Source organism: Piliocolobus tephrosceles, chromosome 8 (assembly GCF_002776525.5).
Source record: "Piliocolobus tephrosceles isolate RC106 chromosome 8, ASM277652v3, whole genome shotgun sequence".
Taxonomy (NCBI): domain Eukaryota; kingdom Metazoa; phylum Chordata; class Mammalia; order Primates; family Cercopithecidae; genus Piliocolobus; species Piliocolobus tephrosceles.
In genome coordinates, this window is record NC_045441.1 from 94,324,464 (window position 1) to 94,338,501 (window position 14,038).

At 39.6% G+C, this 14,038-nt stretch overlaps 1 protein-coding gene across 1 annotated transcript in view; it reads left to right on the forward strand.

Moving 5' to 3' along the window:
- Positions 1-14,038, forward strand: part of MAGI2 (membrane associated guanylate kinase, WW and PDZ domain containing 2) — a 1,516,313-nt gene that overhangs the window by 1,366,120 nt on the left and 136,155 nt on the right. The gene's annotated exons all lie outside the window — the stretch shown is intronic.

The window sequence follows — 14,038 nt, forward strand, 5'->3', positions numbered from 1 at the left end:
TGACTTATATTTTTAAAAGATGAGTCTAAATGCTTGTGGAAATTGAAACCAAGGCGTTGGGGGTAGGGGAGAAAGCAAGAATGGAAGCATGAGACATAGTCAGAAGGCCGTTTAAACATCCCTATGGGTTCAGAGACACTGGCGCCTTTGTAACCGCCCACGGGCTTCACCTTGCCCGCTCGCTGCCCAACAGAGCCAATTTATCAAGATGGGAATTGCAATGGAGAAAGAGTAATTTATGCAGAGCCGGCTGTGCGGGGAGACAGATTTTATTACTCAAATCAGTCTCCCTGAGCACTCAGGGATCAGAGTTTTTAAAGATAATTTGGTGGGTAGGGGCTTGGGAAATGGGGAGTGCTGATGTGGTTGGGTTGGAGATGGAATCATAGGGGGTCGAAGTGAGTTTTTCTTGCTGTCTTCTGTTCCTGGGTGGGATGGCAGACCTGGTTAAGCCAGATTACTGGTCTGGGTGGTGTCAGCTGATGGACTGAGTTTAGGGTCTGCAAAATATCTCCAGCACTGATCTTAGGCTTCACAATAGTGATGTTATCCCCAGGAGCAATTTGAGGAGATTCAGACTCTAGAATCCAGAGGCTGCACGACCCCTAAGCTGTAGCTAATTTGTTAGTCCTACAAAGGCAGATTGGTCCCCAGGCAAGAAGGGGGTCTTTCAGTGAAAGGGCTGTTATCAATTTTGTTTAAGTCACACCATGAACTGAATTCCTTCTCAAAGTTAGCTCAGCCTATGCCCAGGAATGAACAAGGACAGCTTAAAGGTTAGAAGCAAGATAGAGTCATTTAGGTCTGATTTCTTTCATTGTCATAGTTTCCTCACTTACAGTTCGGCAAAGGCGGTTTCACCCTTCCCTAGGTAGCAGTAGAAGGAAGAGAAGTAGATGAATGCAGCTTCTGAAGCTCCTCCAGCTCTAAGGTTCTATGAGTCTATACAACAGGTGACAGTCATAGCCCATATTTGTCTTCCAACTGGCCATCTTTGCAGATTCTCAGACTCCCTTGGTTGTTTTTCCTTTTCTACCACACTCTTCCAGAGCTCATTCAGCAGCCTGCAAACAGCAGAACAGAAGAGAGGATAGGAAAATATGTGCGTTTTTCATGGTGAAGTGATTTGACCCAAAAGGTTGGGTATGGAAACACGAGAATAAAGGAGCATTAAGAGAAACTAAATAAATGCACATATGTTGTAGTCCTAAAATTCTTATAAACTGTGGGAGTTTCTAGCACATGTGGGATAGGGGAGGGGTGAGTGTTAAACAATACTCAAGAAATAAAGTTATTGAGAATGAATAAGAACTTTATATGATAAAGTAAATGTTATGAAAAAAAAAAAGAAGAAGAAAACCACCAGAATCTCATGGAAAAAGTTGCCCTGTTTAGTTTAAGCCTTGATAAACTCAGCTACAGAAGCATTAAACCTCAGCGAATATGTGCAGAAGCCAAATTACATACATCTGAAAGTACAATTTCATATCTCTTTTTCTTCATGATAAGCTGAAGAAGTAAATCCAACTTTAAGCATAGACTAAAAGCAGAATTCTGTCAGTACGACGGATTCACCAAGATTAAAAGGATACAAAACTAAGAATTTTCATGAATTATATAAACAGCCTTCCAATAATTTACACTTGAAGAAAGTGTTCACAGAGAGCTTTTGTAGCTATTCCAGTCTTTCAAATTGTTTATTGGGGCAGAATACCTAAAGGACTAGAATAAAAATAAAAAGTATATTGCCACAATGAAAGTGTTTAGCATGTATTTAAAGTCTCAGCTTTATGTGAAGTATAGCAGCCTTATATCTAAATGTATAGGGGAACGTGTGTGTGTGTGTGTGTGTGTGTGTATGTGTCTGTGTGTGTGTGTACACATGCACTTACTATGTAAAGAAACTACACTTTTCCTATTGCAAATAAAATCCATGCATAAGTAGATTTGGAAAACAGTAGGTGCAAATGCTTATAATTAACATGTGATTTTTTCTTCCTGCCAAATGACATCAGACTGACCTCAAAAAATTAATTCTAACCACTTTCAAAATGATATTTTACTTCACCCTGGAGAGTGGAAATATATCCTAGCGTTCATGATGCTTCATGGCTTTTTTTCACCTATTTATTTCTTTTCAATTTAGGGAGTTTAAAATACAAGTTGCCCCCGTGCTCTGTGGCAAAAGCAGCTATTCACTGATAGCACGTTGCCTTTACAGTATGTAATTTGCAACATGCACCATGCACCTAAAAGCTTCCTGGAGCTGATGCTACCTCATACTTAACATCTGTAATAATTCTGAATTCTAATTTTGAAGAGAAATGCAAAGTGTCTCATGAATGGTAAAAGCCATCTTTGTGCCACATATCCCTGGTCAAAATATCAAAGGTTTGGGGCTCTGTGAGACTGACCGAGGTTTATGTTATCAGGTGCCCAAGAATCACGATCATTCCCAGAGTTTGCATTGTTGTTCTCTTCATGGCTTACCCAAGCCCAAGGATCATTAACACATTCACTGCTTTTTCGTTTTTGTTTTTGTTTTTGTTTTCGTGGTTTCTGAAGCTTTTTCTTGGTGAACTAAGTGCTGTTTTGCCTTTGATAGGAGCATCACTACATTTAAGCAAGGAAAGGGCGTGGTTAACAGCCCAGCTGCTACAATCATACTATCTGGATTTGAAACATGGCTCTATCATTTACTAACCATGTGACCTTGAGGAAGTTGCATAACCTCTTTGGGCCTCAGTTTCCTCGGTGTGAAGAAAAGAACATTTTGATACCTCGAGCGTGGGGTTGCTATGAGAGTTCAATGAATATGTGGAAGTGCTCAAAAGAGCACTGGCTCGGAGTAAGCACTAAATATGTCACTGCTGCTATCTAGACACCATCCCTTCTAGGAATTACCTTTCATTCCACCAGCTCACTCGTGTCAAGTAGTGCAGAGTTTACTCTGGCTATAGGTTCTGTTAGCCATTAGTCAGAGCCACCACTCTCTGAGGACAGCTAAATCTGGGCCACAGATGAGCACATCTCTGAGGGCAGCTTCCCCTCCCTGTCCCCTTCCTCACATGTGCCCCTCCTGGGAACACAGTCTTTCTCACCATCCACAAACTGCAGCCCAGGTCAGCAATGGGGGCCATGGGAGTACTGGTGGCCAAGCCAGTCCAGCTGAGGTGCCTTTGCTGGGGCTTCAGACTAGAATTGCAGTTTTCTCTCTCCAGAGTTCACAAGCCAATGAGCTATAAAAGTCATGGAAATCATCAAAATTCAGACTCAAGGGGATGTCTTTTAGAATCTCCCTCGCAAACATGCTGCTATTGAATATTACCAGAGGAGACAGGAGAAAAGAAAGACCCAAATGTAAACTTTCCCTCCCTATGGTTGGAGATACGTCCGTAGCTTCTTCAGCCAAGACAACAGCTTTGCCAAGGACCAGGGAGGCTTAGCTAATTGGGAAACTGGGAGTTAGCGTTTCTTACTTATTTGCTAGCATTTAGTAATGTTCTTTACCAAAGGCTCACAGATTTGTTTTCAAAATATTATTTCCCCAGGAAATAAGGAAGAAACTTTATATCAATCAATGTAATGAAGGAGCAAGCTGCTTCCTTCCAAGGTCAGTGACCGAGTAGGCCAACCATTGCATAGGAGTAGACAAGTTTAGAAGCTTAGAAGCTTTCTATCTGTAGTGCAGGAATATTCTTTTTTTTTTTTTTTTTTTTTTTTTTTGCCCTGGTCTTACCCTGTTGTCCAGGCTGGAGTGCAGTGGGGCAGTGGCATGATCTGGGCTCACTGCAACCTTCACCTCCTGGGTTCAAGTGATCCTCTTCCCACCTCAGCCTCCTGGGTAGCTTAGACCACCATGCATCACCATGTCCAGCTAATTTTTGCATTTTTAGTAGAGACAGAGTTTTGCCATGTTGCCTGGGCTAGTCTCGAACTCCTGGGCTCAAGTGATCTTTCCACCTTGGCCTCCCAAAGTGCTTGCATTACAGGCATGAGCCACTGTGCCCGGCCAGAATATCCTTCTTGACTTCCAGTGAGAACAGGGAAGCATCATGGACATTTTTGTCCAATTATGCAAAATATTATGTATTTGTTTCAGACTTAAAATTGGGCCCAAGGGAAACTAAAGTGGTTTCCAGAACAAAGTCTTGAATAAAAATAAACTGTAATAGGCAATTTCACCTTAAATTCTTTAAAATATTTGAACAAAGACTTATATGCAAAATGTTCATTGCTACATTACTGATAAACATAGAAAATTGGACATAATGTTAGAAACCACCAAAACAGACAACTTTGGTATATTTGGGAATTGAAGCATTTTCTGCCATTGACTGACTACTTTCATTCTCACTGAGGTCTGCATGCACAGGTTAGAGAAAACTCAGGTAGCCTCTGATTCTGAGTGGATTAGATGCTTGCTCTGTAAAATGTCCAGGGGCTATGTGCAATGACATTGACAGGCCGATCCTTGGTCCTCCCCTACTCAAAACCCAAGTCCTGACATCCAGGTTTTATTGTAGAGCTGTAGCACCTGTCCTTATAGGTGTTTCCTACCTCCTCACCAAACCTCTTTCCCACCAGACGTTCCCAAGAAAGGCTTTGGTACAAGTAATGAAGTGACCCTTTTCTATAATTTGAAAGTCTCCACCTTTTCTGTCATTTGTCAGGAAGATTATGTCAGAAGATATGGAGTAGACACACATAGCAGCTTGGATATTGGTGGTGGAGGTTGATAGGCTACTGAATATGTTCTAACCTGCTGCTTGTTATCCTGTATATAAATTTCTAAATTTATATGATGCTCAGGGAAGGAATTAGTTATCTTTGGTAAAACACCCTGGTGGCTTTCTCAAAGTCCTTGATGATGTCCATAGGCTATGGAGATTAAAACTTAGCCTAGAGATTTTAAAACTTCACTAACAGGTCTTTTATGACATTTTAGAGTATTGTTCCTAAAAAGGATGAAATAAAAATGAAATAGGAGTGATGTGAGTTACGATTTCCCCCACCAAAATCGCCTCACCAACCATGCAGACACTGAATAGTCATTGAATTTAGAGGAGGCACAAATTTCTAAATTTATATACAGGATAACAAGCAGCAGGTTAGAACATATTCAGGACAGTGGTCATAGTATTAATCTAAACAGTCAGCAGTAGGGGAATAAACTTTTCAATCCTTCCTTTCTCCATTGGTGTTCCTCTAGTGGTGCTGATTTCATCTTCTGTCTCTATCCACAAGTGCATCATTGGTCAGCATGCTGCCAGCTCCTCACAATCCTTCAGCTCAAGACTGGTGCTGAAAATCTTTGTTTCCGCAAGTGTGCTTTCTACAGCATGGGTTGAAGTTTGGACTTGGTCATTCTGGACTTTCCCTAAGGCCACTGTAATCTGATGCTCAGGGAAGGAATTAGTTATCTTTGGTAAAGCACCCTGGTGACTTTCTCAAAGTCCTTGATGATGTCCATAGGCTATGGAGATTAAAACTTAGCCTAGAGATTTTAAAACTTCACTAACAGGTCTTTTATGACATTTTAGAGTATTGTTCCTAAAAAGGATGAAATAAAAATGAAATAGGAGTGATGTGAGTTACGATTTCCCCCACCAAAATCGCCTCACCAACCATGCAGACACTGAATAGTCATTGAATTTAGAGGAGGCACAAAGTAAAACAAAAACCAAGGTCTCTCTACTCTTGCCTCAAAACACGGAGATTTAAGCTAAATGAAAAGAACATTGGACAGTGAGCCCAAGGCTCACTCCAGCTTGTCCACCAAATACTGTATCCCTTGAGCAAGTCACTTGGTCTTTCTGTGTCCTTTTGTCATTTAAAATATAAAGGAAGATGGTCTTTACACCCTCTTCCAGCTCTAAATTACAGGAATCAGCATGGAAAATAAGGTATTAAGTTAGTTTTGTTGGTGTGCAAAAAAGTATTGGGTAAGTGTGAGGCCTAGGTCATATTTTTCATTAACTAAGCTCTCATTTTAACTTTTATTACTTTTGCCTTTGATTACATAATGAAAGTGGCTCCTAACACTTTGAATTCTTTTGTTCATCTCGACCTCTGTCAAGACATTATCTTAAACAATCACTTAAATACACTAACCCAGCTCCCCTTTCAAGGCAATATAAGACAGTGTTTTTTCAACCTCCTTCACTTCCTGGCATACTTGTGAATTGATGGTATTTATATAACACGCTAAGATAAAACGAATGAGGCTGATGGGGACAAGAGGCAGTCCCCCAGGAGGCTCTACCCCTGGTCCCCACCAACCTCACCCAACCATCCCCAGCTGTCTTAGCACACCTGTAACATTTAAGGCACGCCCCTTTCAGTGGCATCACGGTTACAAAGCTCTGCCTTACAGTAAATCCTCCAAATAGCAACCAATTAGCCATTCATTTTAGGTTCTGTTGGGGTTTGGTTGTGGCAGTGAATTTTCTTCAAACCTCCAATCATTTGTTCATTGATTGCCTTAAAAATACAGGTAATAGATGCAACTGGTGCTTATGCTAGTGCCTTTGCCTTCTCTATGACATTATAAACTTTGACCCATCAATGTTCCATCCCCAAAAGTCATTGCTAGAGCTACTGAAATACCCACACTGTTGAACATAGGAATTAGAAAGTGACTCTCATTCATTTCTCTATTTCTCACTGGTTTGCACAAACAAGTTCCCTTTCAGAGTTCTTAACCAGCTTCTCAACATGTAATGTTCTCTTATTCCTTTAATGAATCCCTGCTTTGGATTCCTTCAACAACACAAATGCTTTTACTCTGGGCTTTGATTATGCTGAGAGTGGCTCACTCAGGAGGCACAATTGTGCCACCCACAATATTACTGTAAGTGCTTTCATAGCAGAAGAAATAGTGGGGTAGGAAACCTATATTAGATACTGGTTTTCCCCTCATATATCTGGCTTCTGATATAACTAATTGAAGCCGAAGATAAGCACATATCCTCAAAATCTCTGGGAAAGCTTACATATACAACAAAGATAAGATTGTATTCATCATCTATGCTGATATAATATGTTTTAAGTCAAGTAAGTCTTTTCACATTTATTATTGTGACTTAATTTCTGTTCCATGAGATAGCCAGGGGCTAAGAGGGGAGTGGAATATCATTGCTAATGATGCAAAGTACATCAAGAAAGACTGCACTTTCTACGTACAATCCAGTCTTCCTGTACCAAGTCCTTGACCATAACACTCCTGATACAAATATCTGCAGGATAAAGTTCAAACACACCTCTTGTCCATTCAAGACCCTGGGGCATCTGGACAAGGCTTCTTTTTTGCCAGCAGCTCTTCACAGCTTCCGTTCCCTCAAAGCTGGTTCAGTTATTTACCCTGTCCCAGAAGCCATGTTTTGCCTGTTGCCACTTGGTATGCTTCTCTTCTGCAATAATATTTCGTATGAAGGTTTCTCCCAGGCACTGTGCTTGGAATCTTACACCATATTTAATCTTCACAGCAACCCTAGGAGGTGGAGACTATTGCCCAAACAGTAAACATCTCCTATGGCTTACTGCTTCCTGACTTCCCTTCTTTTATTGTGTCTGTTATTGCTATTATAGTCATTTCACTTTTTATGTGTTTATATTTTGCTTTCCCCATAAAAGTTGTGAGTTGCTTAAGGGCAAGAAATGGTGGCATTTCTTTGGATCCTTCGCAATTCCTGATAGGTTTTTTTCAAGGATTTTCATGCTCTTTATGTTGATGGGGTTGGATTGGCTTCTCATACAGTGATCCAGTGCAGTCCTCATCGAAAGGAAGACTGTGACTGGTGCTCTGCCCTAACTTACCCTGCACCCAAACCTACCTGTTTCATCCCGCAAAGGTAGCAAGACATATTTTTGACAATAGCAATGCAGTAGAGGATCACTTAGGGGAGGAATTACGTGAAAGCTGGTCCTTGCCCCGAGTAAGAAATTACACGCTAATAAAGCAGAACTGGAGCAATGTCCCAGAATACAGATTTCTCATCAGTTGTTCTCAGCCTGGGTAAATGATTCAGTAGTCAGCCTGGGGCCTGGTGAATGAAGACTCAGATAAGAGAGCACCCTAAGAAGTTAGCGACAGGGAAGCTGTCTTTTTGCCTCTGGCCAGCCCCTCTCGTCCTACACTTCTTGGTTGCAAAGCCCTTGTTTTCTGAAGGGCCAGGCAGTGGCCTCAATGTGCCCCCTGATTCACCTTTCCTGGCACCAACCCTTGGAATCGTCATCCATCTGTGTGAGCACCACCTCAGCAATAATTATATAGTCCTAAATAGGAGGGTTTGGATGGCATCCCAGACTCCTTAGAAAAAAGTATTACTTCAGATTATTTATTCATTTGCAATTCTCATTAACAAAGCAACCCATTTCAGTTCCAACTAAACAACTTCTGAATCGCATTACTCCTTTATAGGATTATACTCACTAAGGTCAGAATGAATAGGACCTATTTATTCAATTCCACTTTTTCAGTCCTGAACATGACTAGTTTTTCTCCCAAATTACAACCTGGCTGGCTGGTTCCTACTAGTAAGCAAACAAGTGCAAATATATAAATATAAATATATATATATATATATATATATAATCAAACTCTGAGTCCTCTGATACCGGAACACTGAAGCATTTATTAAGTAAAATAGAAAGACAAATGCAAACATTTTACTCTCCTAGCCCTAACAAATTTAAAAATCATTAAATTGTAGAAGAAGTCTGCAGAGAACACCATCATTCTTATTTATTCTCAAGAAGAGGAGCAATACAATCTATCAAAAAAACCTGTGTGTTCACAATGCATTTTCTAAAATTCTGGACTATTTTTCTTATTGTTGAATAGAGCTCATAAATCATGTTTCCCCCACTAGGGAATCATTTTTCAGGAGAGTTCTTATTATTGTGTTCAAAGACTCCAGACAGCAGCAGAACGTGAATATCTTCTTACTTTTAGCTATTCAGTTGTCTTGAAAGCTCATAAATGGGTGATCAGTGGCCATTTCCTCTGGGCTTATGTCCTGCAGCTCCTTCTTATTCACTAGATAGTACAGGGAGATCGCAACTGAGAAGAGACCCCAGGCATCATGTACAGGATGATCCTCTACCAATGCAGGATGCCCATCACTCTCCCACACGAGGTTCAAGCAAATTCAGAGCCCGCAGGGCACTTTTGCAGAAGACAGTTTTTCTTTATGCTGCATTCAGGGCCTCATGGTGGATTAAGTTCTCTGTGATTTTTTATTTTTCTTCTTTCTTCCCAACAACCAACTACATAAGAAAATATCTCAGAGAAGCATCCTAATAAAGCTTGTTCCACATGTGGAACCATTTTAAGAGCAAGTTGTTAAGTGAACACAGTACTGTTATTTATCACCCTTGTCCAGTTATGTTGAAAGGGTATTATAAGGGGATATTTTTCCCATTTGGCCTGGGATAAAATATTTCTTTTTGATGCCTAATTTCCATCAAGAACTTAGGGAGTGCTTCTACCAAAACTCTTTCCTACCACACCAAATCTTGGTAAAAGATCTTTTTATTTGTGCATTTGACCACCAATAATTTTGCAATTGAAGCTGGATTTGTTCCCAACCAAACTATTCTGAGCACTTGCTTGGAATCACTTCTGCAGATTAATCAGACAGCCTTTTCTGGGCGATGAGTCAGATCACTAGGCATTCCCGAGGTTTTTACAGTGCCAGAGAAAATCAACTAAATAGTGGAGAAAATCAACTAAATAGTGGAGTGTGCCATTGTCATTTTCATTTTTCAATCTGACCTCTCCCAGATCTTATTTCTCTAAGCCAGGCAAGGGTTTGCTCTACAAAGTTGGCCAGATGTTGGGTATCTGATGAACCCATCTGCTTTCAAGAGTGAAATGCCTAAAACCTGCTGTTGGAAATCTGTTCATCATAAAGATGTACACTTACGGATTCATCATGAGAGGAGGGTCTTCCAGAAAGCAAGAAAGAGCACATATGAAAGGTTTAGTTCTTATAGTTTTCTGGCACAGAGCAGTTGAGATAATGTGAAGTAGAAGAAGAATATTTCAACTTAGAAATCTTCATTCAAATGTGTATTAGACTTGCTAGATGAACAGCAAGATTAAAAACAGCCACACTCTTGTAGACACTTGACAAAATTGAAATACAGTAAAACCTGGGTGCCAAATTAATCACTGATATCAGTGCTTCCTGGTGCCAAGTCACTTTCATCTCTAATTGATGTGTATGATCACAAGCTTTAAAGCAGATCTCCAGGTACCTACATTCACATCCTAGCTGAATTTATACACAGTTATATTTGTCCCTCTTGAGGGATGAAGGCAAGCTGTTACCCAAACATGCTTTCCAGATATAAGACAAATACATTAGGCATTCCCTACCACCACTGCTAATGCCTTCCTTAAGGTTCTAGGTTAGCACTGTGCAGCAGAACTTTCTGCAATATGGAAATGTTTTATCCTGCACTATACAACACTATGGCCATTAGCCACATGTGGCTGTGGAGCATTTGAAATGAGACTGACATGTCCCGGAATTTAAGTTTTAATTATCTTTGATTTCAAATAATTAAATGGCCACATGATGCTTGTAGCTACCATGTTGGACTCCACAACTCTGGAGCATTGTGGGGGCCTTTAAATTACCTCCCTGCCTCCAGCCTAATTCCCACTCTCCCTATGCTTCAGTCTACCCTCCATAATACCTACTATTCCCAGACTCATTCTAAAACGAGTCTGATGATCTCACTTAGCTGTCATAATCCATTAGTGGCTTCTCAATTGGCTATAATATAAATTCCAAGCCCCTAGCATAGACATTAAGACCTTTCATGACCTGGCTTTCCTTCTTTATTCCAGGGCTCAGTGACGTCTGTGCTCACTGCACTCCCACCCCTCACAACACAGACACTGCTAATCCACAGATCTCTGTCTTTACAAGTCACACCACTGTGACTATGCTGCCTGCTTCCCCCAACCTTGACCACCTGGCGAAGTCCTGTTTGTGTGTTATGACTCAGATTAGACAGCATTTCTTCTCTGAAGACTTCCAACCCTTACACTTTCCCCTGCTCACCTCCTGTCTCCTAGTTATTCCACATCAGTTCCTTTTTACTTATCTCTATTTATTTCCATCCAAAACCTCTTACCTCCTTCTGCTTTTTCACTTTTCCCCCTATTTTGAAGGTTTAATTTCTATATAGTAAAGTTTACCCTTTTAGTCTATACTCTGAGTTTTGAGAGACGTGTTTAGTTGTAACTACTGCTATAATGAATCAGCTGTTCACCCACTCGCAGCCCTGGCAAGCACTGATTTGTTTTGTTCTATAGTTTTGCCTCTCCTATATAAATGGAATGATACAGTATGTAGCCTTTTGAGTCTGGCTTCCTCCACTAAGCATAATGCATTTTAGATTCATCCATGTGGTTTCATGTGTCACTATTTGGTTCATTTTCAATTGCCGACTAATATTCCATTATATGGATGCACCATAGTTTGTTTACTCATTCCCTAGTTAAGGGGCATTTTGGTAGTTTCCTGTTTCTGGTGATTACAAATAAAGCTTCTATAAATCTTTTCATATAGGTCTTTTTTTGTGTGGAAATTGGTTTTATTTCACTTGGTAAGTATCTAGGTGTAAGATTGCTGATTCATATAGTACCAATTTCCAAAGTGGCTGTACCATTTTATATTCCATGTATGAAGGCTCCAGATGCTTCCAATCCTTGTGAGTACTTGTTATTTTTAGGTTTTATGGTTTTTTTTAATTTTAGCCATTCCAATAGGTGCACAGTAGTATATCATTTTGGGGGTTGGGGGTTTTTCTTGATAGAGATGAGGGTCTTCCTATGTTGCCCAGGCTGGTTTTGAATTCCTGGGCTCAAGAAATCCTCCTGCCTCAGCCTCCCAAATCATTTGGTTTTAGTTTGCACTTTTCTCTAAAGACTAATGATGTTGAAGACCTTTCATGTGCTTTTTTCCATCTATGTATCTTTGCCAAGGAGTTTTTCTTTCACTTTTAGTCTCTTCCCCCTCCAGTATAATTGGCATTTCATTATGGACAACAAAACACATTTTGAGCCTCTTCAATCCTTTTTATTTCTCATTAATTTCTTATGTTAGCATAAAAAAAGTCATTTTATGATAGTCTCAAATAAAATTATGGAAATGTATATTTGCTTAGTAAAACTGAAAACACATATAGTTATAATACTTTAAAATATAAGTCATGAGAGAAAGTACATATAAGCAGAAATCCAAATGAAGTCAAAATGTGCAATACTTGGGTAAGAAAGAAGGATAAGAAAGAGAGACCACGTGTGGTGATGGTCTCACTTTTCAAGTCACGGAACTGACATAATTTATTTGACCATTCAGAGGTCACACTGCAAGTTGTTTTCAAAGTTAATATATGATCAAGATCTTTTAGTTTCTGAACACTTTGCTTGAGGGTCTGTTCATATTTAGTTTTATCCAGTCATGCAAAATTGCATTCTTTCAGGTTAAAACATACTATATACCCTGTTAGTGGAACTTTGGCTTGTGTGTGTAACTGGAGGGCCAATAAATATTCATGTAATCTTCTGGATAACATATTGAAAAGGACAGCTGGCTCGGGAGGGATCATTTGCCTGGGTTAGTATCTGTTTCCATTTATATTAAAAAAATATTGCAAGAAGTTATTATCTGCCGGAGGGCTTGGGGGAATTCAATGGAAGTCTGATACTACATCTGATCACTTTTGACATTTACCTATTGTAACAAGGAAACTGTGTGAAGACAGCCAAGTGACTTTTTACAAAACACAATTTCAGAAGCTATAAAAGGAAAAACGAGATGGCAGAGATAAAATACACTGCATCTGTAAAAATGAGAAACATGAGTTGTCAGCAACACCTGCTTGTAACTATCAACCATTTCTATTGGGCCTGCTGAGAAATTACTCAAAGCCAAGTACATTGATGGGTGTGAAGTCTCATGTGCTTCAAAACTAGTCAAGAGACACAGAAGAGAAAAAGAAAGTGTAGTTTTATTGAATATTTTTAACCCTAAACCTGGAGTTGATGAAATGTAATTTTATGACACGTTCTGAACACTTGAAAAGAAATAAGTTGTCCTTTATATTTTTATCTCTCAAGACTATAAGTGACAACAGGGCTTTTAAAGGTTGGGTACAAAAAATGTTTAATTTTTTTTCCAAACAAATTCAAAATCTCTAACTGGGGCACCAAAATTATTGATTGCAAAAGCTGATTAAAAATTACTAAAGATATTTCTAATTTCTAATTGAGAGTAATAAATTATAACTACTTGGGCTCTCATTTCTTAGACCCCAGTAAGAGTGAATGAATGAGAAAAGGAATGGACAGGAGTGGTCAAGATATTTCAGAGACAAAAAAGTGACAACTCAGCAGGACAGAGAAAATCTAAAACAGATATGGATAACACAGACCCACTCATTTCTTTAGAAACTCAGGTAGGCCCAGAACTTGAAAAACTCAGGACAGAATGGAATACAACAACCATGAAATTTTTATGTTTAAAATAATAAAGCAAGCAAATATGAAAGAAATAAAGGAAAATAAAAGAAATAAAGATAATTCAGGGAACAAAAGAAAGCTTCAAAAACGTATTTATAGCCACAAAAAGATGTGATATTTACTACAAACTGACTGTTTGTATCTCCTGCTCCAAAACCTATATGTTGAATCCCTAATTCCCAATGCTTGGAGATGGGCCTTTGGGAGATAGTTAGGTTTAGATGAGGTTATGAGAGTGGTGCCCCAGTGATGGGATTGGTGCCCTCATAAGAAGATGAAAAGACCAGAGTTCTCTTGCTCCAACATATGAGGATACAGCAACAAGGTAGCCATCTTAGTCCATTGTGTGTTGTTATAGCAGAATACCACAGACTCGGTAATTTACAATGAACAGATACATATTGGCTCACAGTTACAGAGGCTAGAAAGTCTAATATAAGGTGCCAGCATCTGGCAAGGGTCTTCCTGCTGTGTCATCCCATGGCAAAAGGAGGA